Source organism: Lolium perenne, chromosome 3 (genome assembly GCF_019359855.2).
Source record: "Lolium perenne isolate Kyuss_39 chromosome 3, Kyuss_2.0, whole genome shotgun sequence".
In the NCBI taxonomy this organism is placed as follows: Eukaryota; Viridiplantae; Streptophyta; class Magnoliopsida; order Poales; family Poaceae; genus Lolium; species Lolium perenne.
In genome coordinates this window covers 20,944,839-20,954,178 of record NC_067246.2, presented here as the reverse complement: position 1 = coordinate 20,954,178, position 9,340 = coordinate 20,944,839, and the positions used below count along the sequence as shown (strand labels likewise).

General features: G+C 39.6%; 1 long non-coding RNA gene across 3 annotated transcripts; it reads right to left on the bottom strand.

Annotated features, from left to right (window-relative positions):
- Positions 1-5,863: 5,863 nt before the first annotated feature.
- LOC127341043 (uncharacterized) lies at positions 5,864-8,963 on the bottom strand. 3 transcript variants are annotated; one of them, XR_007875144.1, is made up of 4 exons: positions 8,876-8,963; positions 8,190-8,794; positions 7,702-7,879; positions 5,864-7,630 (listed from the first exon to the last, which is right to left on the bottom strand). It is a non-coding gene; the product is annotated as an uncharacterized lncRNA (long non-coding RNA). The 3 variants fall into 3 exon arrangements; XR_011754673.1 differs by having other exon boundaries at positions 8,190-8,942; XR_007875146.2 differs by having other exon boundaries at positions 8,530-8,942.
- Between the last annotated feature and the right edge of the window lie 377 nt (positions 8,964-9,340).

Below are 9,340 nucleotides of genomic sequence, written 5' to 3'. Positions count from 1 at the left end.
TAGAATAGCCAAGGAATGGATGAGGATGTGAAATCACCTCAATGGTAGTTGTTAACCTAGTCACAACTATGTGTTAAATCATATGAGAGGTTTTCCTCTCATTTAAATCTTGGTCTCAAGTATTTCAACATGAGGTGGTGACCATGGTCTATATAATCTCATGTTGAGTATTTGGTGACATTAAATCACTACCATGTTAGTATTAAATTGTATGAGGTATGGAACCTCATTTAAATCATTTTCTTAAATGATGAGTATGAAGAGGTTGACTTTGGTCAACCTAGGTCATATTTGGTTCATGAGAGAAATTAAATCTTAATAAGATAATGAGAGGAAATTATTTTTCTTAAATAAGAGGAACACATCCACCCACTTAATAGTAGTATGTGATGCTAGTTAAGTTGTGTAAAGCTTGTGTGTGCTTAGTTTAGTATGTAAGTTTGGTATGATGATTGTATACCCCGTATTCGTATTTTAGACGCTAGTACCAAGGAGTATCCAGAAGAGGAGGACTTCTACAAAGAGGAAGGAGAAGAAAATTTGGACCCCCACTTCAACCAAGGCAAGCCAATACCAATGCAAGCTATTATTATTGCAAGCTAATAATCTTGCAAGCTAGACTTTTGCAAGTTATAATGTTGCAAGCTAACACCTATTGCAAGCTAATATTCTTACAAAGTGCAAAGCCCCTTTGGGGCAAGGCACCATGATTCTTATCTTTTCTTATATGAACCCATCCCAAGTTTTTACTTTACAAGTTTACTGGTTTTTCTAAATGAGTTACTTTATAGTTAACTTTGGTCAAAGTAAAGAAGTTTACTAGAGTGGTAAAGTTAGCAAGCTATTACCAATGCAAGCTAGACCTTTGCAAGTTAACCCCAATGCAAGATAATACCCTTGCAAATTGCAAAGCTCACTATGAGCAAGGCATTACCCTATTTACTTTGTGCTTATGATCCTTTTTTCCCAGTTTTACTTTACAAGCTTTATTTACTTTTGTTTTATCAAAGTACTTTTTGATTCATGATTCACTTGGTTAGTATTGGATTAGTACAAGAGTATCAAAGTTAGCCTAGAAGCAAAGCAAAATACTTAGCACCCCTCATACATAGATGCTAGTGCTAATTTGAAAGTGACTACGCCATTTGGGAACTTGGGAATTGAAATGACTTTGAAAACCTTGGAATGATGAGTCATTCTATTGAGAGATTTTGAAGGTGAATATGACTGGTGAATGACTTGGTGAATTTTACAAAAACACTGATGGTTGGGTTCGGATGCGATACCATTCCAATTTTACAAGTACCCCCACAATACCTGAATCTGGGTAGGGCTTAACCAGAAGTTTGTGTGTCTTAGTATGGGTTCCCTCTAAACAAGCGTCATCGGGGTTATGCCGAAAGCTGCCTCTACCACAACAGAAATGATATGATATGATGCGAAATGAGGTGAATGTCCGGCCCAAGCCCTGTGCAGTTCCCAGGCTGACAGTTTGTCTTCACTGGGAGGCCAAGCTCATGGGGAGAGGTGCCTATACTAGGGTATGTAAATGAAAGGTTAGGATTGGTAGTTCGCGTACTGCGTACGATAAATCAGGGCCAGTTACCCCTGACGAGCTATTGCAATTGTTGTGGCACAAGTGTACAACCTCTGCAGAGTTAAACCTATTCGAATAGCCGCGTCCTCGGTTATGGACAGTTGGAAAGGCCATACTGTTCCGTCATCAGAACTTTTCGAAAACTATGAATGGTGAAGGGTGACTTGTGGATTTTGAACTTGAAAGGTGACATTGACTTGGAATCACAACGGAATTGTGGGAATGACACTAATGTTCCCACTTGAGTTAGTTAGCACCTAAAGAGTTGTTTACAAAAATATTTGTGAACTAAAATTGGCTTTATGCAAAATAAACTAGAGCTTAGCACCCCTTACTAGAATTGTTAGCACTTACATTAGTATTAGTTTGCGAGTACTTTAAAGTACTCACGGCTGTGTCCTGGCTATTCAAATGGCCAGACTATGAAGCAGAACAGCAGTATGAAGAGGACGACCAGCAGGACGCCCACGACAACTAGGGAATCTTCTGACGTCAGACGTTGGCCTGTGGACTAGAGAGTCCCTTCTACTTTACGCTTCCGCTATGAAACTATGACCCTTGTGTAGGTTGATCAATAGATCAACTATTTGTGTAATATGGATCATGTGATCTCTATTGGTAAGACGACTATGGTATGTAATGAATGATGACTTATGATATTCAACTGTTATGTCTCGCAACAACAATATTCCTGGGATTGCGATGTATGGCATAACAGGCATCTGGACTTAAAAATCCGGGAGTTGACAATAGAATCCTTAGACAGTGTTTGTGGAGGGATAAAGATGGAGTACCAAAACAGTCTCTAGCTGCTTGGGAAATGGTCTGTAAACCAAAGAAAAAGGGAGGTTTAGGGATAATTAATTTCCAGAAGCAGAATGCAGCTCTGTTAATCAAGTTCCTGGATAAATTTTATAACAAAAGGGATATTCCTTGGATCCAATTAATTTGGAATGCTCACTACCAAGGGAAATTGCCTCATGAGGAAAACATGGTTGGATCTTTTTGGTGGAAAGATGTACTGAGACAAGTTGACAATTTTAGAGGGGTGGCTTCGGTGACTCATGGACAGGGGGATACTATTTCCTTTTGGAATGACAATTGGGATGTTGCACAATCTATATTACCAATGAGTATCAGGTTCCCAAGATTACACTCATATGCCTTACAAAAAGACATTTCGGTTTCGGCAGTATATCAGTTGGGGAACTTGCATTCCTTATTCTATTTGCCAATGTCTCAGCCAGCCCACCTTGAGTTGCAAACACTGGAGTCCCTTATGCAGGATAATCCTTTGTTGCAGCAGAAGGATGAGTGGACCTATTGTTGGGGTAAAAGTTATTCTGCGAAAAGGTTTTATGATCATATTCATTCACATATTCAGGTACCTAATGTGTATCAGTGGCTGTGGAAATCTTGTTGTATAATGAAAACCAAGGTGTTTGCTTGGTTGTTGCTGTCGGATAGACTGAATACTAGAGACCTATTACAAAGGAGAAATTGGCATGTTTCTGATGACAAACATTGTGAGCTCTGTCCCTTGAGAGCATATGAAGATAGAGTGCATTTATTTTTTGAATGTAATTTCAGTGCCCGGATCTGGACATACCTGCAGATTGATTGGCAGCCTTTGGGACATTTACAGTCCATAGTACATCATGCAAGGAGGAATTTTCGGCAGCCTTTCTTTATGGAAGTGCTTATTACTGCATGTTGGAATATCTGGCTTATCAGAAATGCCAAGATTTTTAGGAGGGAGAGAAGCTCATTCACTAAGTGGAAGGGCCAGTTTATCCATGATATGACTTTATTGCAATATAGAATTAAGGCCAAGTACAAAGACAATCTCATGAGTTGGATTAGGTCTCTACCTTAGTGCCCTTCTCCTGTCTTGTTGTATTTTATTGTGCTTTCTTAGGTAGTTGTACATAGGTCTTGGACTTTTTTGTTCTGTCTTCTTTATATTAATAAAAGAAAATGCTGTGGGGCACTTTGCCTCACAGTCCTGGGTTTCAAAAAAAACAACATCTAATGTTCATGATCAGCAAACCTTGATCATGAGTTAAGCAATGAGCTAGTTAAACGAGAGGCTTAATAGGTACTCCTATTTTTTTTTATTAGACACACATGTATTAACATTTCCAGTTAATACAGTTCTAGCATTAGAAACAAACATCTATCATAAACATGGAATAAGATAATAACCATTTTATTATTCCCTTTCGGGCATATTCCTTTTAGTAAGAGCAAACTATATCACAGTTCAAAAAAGAACAAACTATAGCAGAAAAACTTAATGCACCTTCATATGCTCTACCTCTGAAATAGTTTGTCATCCACTCTTGGTGCAGAGATTGTCAAAAACATTTACTACCCCATTTGGTGTGCTATTGCTCTAATGAACATAAGATTGTTGAGGAGAGTGACCATACACCACAGCCATAGAAGAGAATAAGAGAGTGACTAGGCTAGTGACAAAGCCATAATATACAACCAAGAAATCGGTAAGGTTCCAAATTTTTATCTCGAGTTTGATAGCTAAAGTGTATCTAACCAACATCAATATATTCTCTCTCATGCTTCGAAACACTTTATTATGTGCACTTTGGCTAAACATATGTTGTGTCAATTAAAATATAGTAAGTTTATGAAGTGTGTAAGATTAAATGTCGATAAAGTGCGCATGGTGGATAGAAATTAGTGATAGCTTTAGTCCAATCTAAATTTCACTCATGCTCGAACACATGCAAAAACCACTCTCCATAACAACGAAGCATTCCAAAAAACACCAGAATAACCTATAAAGTGATCACAAGACAGACATGTCATCCTAAAATATATGCTAACTTTACTTTCATATTTTATATTGTACAATAAATTTTAGTTCATAAACAATTGCAAGCACTCGTATAGCCAAAATGATACCATTCACATTGCAAGCGAGCATATCTAATAATTAAATATTATGTAAGCAATTGTAGTAGAACCCACACTATTCTATAGCTACAAGGAATGCTATTTCAATAAGCTTAAAAAAAGGAATGCTATTTCAATACTAAGTCTAGAGTACGCACAAGTTATCCACTCATTATCAACCTACTATAACTTGTAAGGAACATCTGACCACGGAAACACTAGTAAAGAATAATGCCAAAGATTTAGTTTGTAATCTAAAAGGTTCAACAAATATTATTACCTACTCATATAATAGAAACACCTCCTAATATTTTCGTTACACCGTGAGGTTTCAAATGTTTGCAATAAATATGCCTATAATATGAATTTTATCCATTTGTTAAAAAATAATTCAAGAAGAAATTATTATTTTTATATAAAACATACTTTAAAATGAAGCACATCAATCTACTTTACTTCAAGACATACATTACACCGTAAAATGAAGAATACTATGAGTAACATTTACAACATTGCTATGGGGCTATCTATGACAATAAATAATACAAAATTAAACATGTTAATATTGTGGAATGCACAAAATAATTTCTACAAAGTATAAAATTTTAGTATAAATTATATTTATTTTAGCTTTGGTTACTTAATTAGTCATATTGTTGGCTACGCATTAGTAGTAACTGGTCATATATCTAAGATCCAAAAGGAGGGTGATAATGCTTGTGCAAGTTCGATTAATTATAGTTAGGTCACATTTTTCTGCATAGGCATGTTGTCGTGACTATTTCAGCTTTTAGGTTGGATTTTTTGTTTCCTTGTGCTGGAGAAGAAACTACGAGGTAATCTTACGTTGCCACCAGTTGTGGCGATCATTTGTGAAGATCCATGTATGCTCATTCATACTTATTAATCCCAACCTATCCCTATATTTTTCATATTGCCAAATATATCTCAGTATTGAACACAAGGTTAACTGTGCATTATGCATTTATGTTTGTACACTTTATGATATCAATTTATTCTGAAATATTATGAACACTTACCCAGTTTTGGAACCTATCTGTGCATTTCTCTACATGTTCATCCATTAGAAGCTCTATTTTGAAGCTTAAGTAGCACCTCGATTATGAGTACTAGTAGCTAGGGCGCCCCATGGGGCGCCTCTTCGCCGGTCAGGTGCGGCTGAATCAACAGCCCAATTTTGACATCTAGCTTCACTCAATTAAAGTGATCTTAGACATACAATCGCATACCAACATGTCTTTCTTCTCTCACCAATTACTTAGTGCTTGCACATGCTTTCTGATCGATTATTCATAATCTATAACTTGACAAAACTTATTTACAACAATGTTACAAGAAAACAGGTGCACATTTTATTTTGCTTGATTGAAACACAATTGGCTTATACATGTAGCTTTACATACAAGGTTGAAACGATGCCTGAACTAATTAGCACACATTAAGCTAGTGATGTACACCAACAAAAGCTCACACACAGACGACAGAGCAAACAAACGACAGCAGCGCTAGGCCTGAAGTATCAAGGAAAGGTGGTGTATTGCATATTTGCATCAGCATGGAGGGTTCCTGTAATCCGGCACAGAGGGTGCACCTCCTCAGTAGTTTCTTCGTAGAATTTGACAGATAATCGAATTTTGCGAGTTTGCATGTAATCCAATGAAAGAGTTGTTACATGAACGTACATACAGACATTAAGTGCAAGAAGGAAATCGAAAAAAAACTACAAAATATTTGCAGGCTTCAGTATTACCTTTCATGAACTGCATGTACTGAGACGTGATGATAGGCACGCCAGGAGAGCCAACGGCTGAAGTGTGGCCACCCTCAGCAACAATCATGAACCTACAGCTCAATATAAGAACAAAAAGCACAGAGCACTTAATGAATTGCCAATTTCCTAGTGGACAAAGTATATAGGCCTCCCAAACAACTTCATAGCCAGCAAGCACATTACAAATATTGTCTATGTGATCCTTCAAAACCTGTAGTGAATTGAGGCCACACTCATCATGGATACCACCATGACCTCACTACAAGATTAGATTACATGAACTTCAGAGGGGTTTAAAGGGGCTTACTGGATTTCCTGCAGTGACCTAAAACCTATAACTTAAAAGGCTGCAGCTTCAGTGATTGGAAATTAAAAATACAGTTTAAGTCGGCAAAGGAAAGTGGGGGAGTAAATCAATTTAAAAACACACAATAGCAGACAACTGCACTGAAGCTGACCTGGATGGTTAAAAATTACATTTATCCTCCTCTATTGAAGTGTGATGATACTTTTCTTTGCAGTTAGCAATTTGTTTTCAGCTGAACAAAAAGTGCATTTACCTAGGAAGATAAACAATGTTCTTTCTTTCAGGGCGCAAGTGGTCATTTCTTTGACATCATAATGATACTCATGAACAGATAAATAATGTTCTTTCATTTCCTCCCTAGCAAGATAGACCTAAGGCATTAAGCATGTACATGGATAACATAAATTTATTTAGCAACGGGAACATCAATCGGTTAGAGAAATATCACAATATTATTTATTTCCTTCCAAGACGCTGGCCCTAAACCACGAAAGCATGTAGAGGAATAACAATAAATTTTTTTAACTACAGAAACTACAACCACAATGAAATCTAATTAACACAGGTAAATGGAAACAAACTCTAGTTTAGATAAAAAAATAGTCTATAAACCACAGCATGGACCAAGCGGCAAACTAAGTATGCGAAAATGAAATAAGGGACCTAGAGAAGATGAATCAAAAACTTTAAGAGAGCAAATCCAGACCAGAAAAACGCACAAGATCAAATAGAATCCAGATGCCATTGGACCAGATCAACCAAGACCAATCCGACCAATGCCCGCGAAGCAGATCAGCCAGCCGGACCAGATCAATAAATTTGTTAATGAAATGATGACATCGCAGAGATCATAACCCATCTTCTCACAAGTAAGAGTGCCCCTTGTTCACAAATGCAAAGAAAAAACAGGTAAGAACCAGAGCCAAACAAAAGGATAATCAATACCAGAGATTGCCCATCGTTGTGACCAAAAAGAACACATCAGCTAGAATTTCTTCTTGAGTGTAGTTAGCCAAGTCTGAAAAAGAATATATATGAGATTGGAGTCCAATAGGAACATGCGCTAATGAGTTTAGTCAGATTGCTTACAATGCGACCAAATCCAACAAAAAGTGGGGCAATTAATTCCATGAGATTACTTCTCCTGTGTAAACACAACAGATGCTTCGAAATGACACTTTCTTTGGCACTAAGGCTGAGTTGCAAAACCATCAGTTGCATGCAAGCCCGAGCATTCTTTGTGTATAGTCATTGCAATACCATGTACCTGTCAGGCAGACAGTGAATTATGAGCATCCAGCCATCATACGGACACCTATATTTACAGACCGAATACTTATAAAAAATCTGAAATCAACATCAGAAGCAAGTATAGAGAGATAATGAGCAAGAGGACATCAGAATACCATCTAACATACTCAAAAAATTAGGTCGGGTAAGGTTACACAAATATATTCCACATACTGAACAGAACAAGCAAAATCCCTCTCACTGGACGCCCTCCACCACCGGGGCAAACATAGAAACCCTTCCTCTATGTATACTGCAAAAGTGCCAGCATTTACGGCATCACTTACCGGGATGAGTGAAAGTGTTCTGAAAAATGGATATGGCATGGTCCAGAACGGCTGCGACGCAGAGCTCCAGGTGGGGAACGTGGAGGAGGCCCGGCAGAGGAAAGCCAGGGGAGAGGCTCCCCATCCACTGAAGGGTACACGGAGAAGACGGACTCCACGCAACCAGCAAACAGATTGGTACCACACCTTTAGCAATTGGAGAAGGATCCGTCGCCTCTTTGGCATATACGGAGTAGTATACATAAACATAGGAAGGAGCACGACGGATATACATGAAAGTAACCACACGTACAAGCAGGAAAATCGCACTCAAGCGAGTCTAGAAGACGAGTCGGCATACCTCGCTAGAGAGAGAAACCACGAAATCCAGGCTTGTTGGCGCTGGACGCGGCGGCCGGAGATGAACACAGACGGGGCCAATCTGAAGAATGCCGCCGTTGGAGGCGTGGTGCTCTAGGAAGATCGGGACTTCTCCGTGGGCACCACCTCCCCAACTCTTTGTGCCACTGACCATATCCCCATCCCCGCCGCCTCCCTGTCTCCACATCCAGCTCAGTTGTGTCTTCCCTGTGCTCCCCACCGGCCTGATCTCCTCCATGGGACCGCTGCAGCCGAAGAGGAAAGCCACATGTCTTAGGAAGGAGAAGAAGGCGCATAAGAGGGAGGGGGTTTAGAAGGGGCAGCACCGGCGGAGGGAGGGGGACGGAGACGCAGCTCCGGCGACGGGAAGAAAAGTGGGGAATCAGGGAAAATGATGAGGGGGACTTTCTTGCGCGTGAGATGAATAGACATGGCTCGCAGACGTGGGGCTCGAGCCGCAGTCTCCACCGACAACGAGGTAGTTTTTCTAGTGACCAATATATCCAGCCAACACACAGACATGTGGGTCCAACAACAAACGCGGTCCACAAGCAGCCTCACACGAGCAAGAGCGACGCGTGAGCACAGATATCTAGCCACAGGACGATAGCATGCACAGCTTTTGTGGTGGCAGAGGGTGGTGGGCCTGGTGAAAACTACACCTACCGAAAAGAAGACACATCATAGATATGACTTGAGGGCCAGTGGTAGATCAGGCCCACACGCAGCGAAGAAGGCTAGAGCATGAGCGATGTTTGCTCCACCATCCTTTCTGCCATACAGCTTTACCG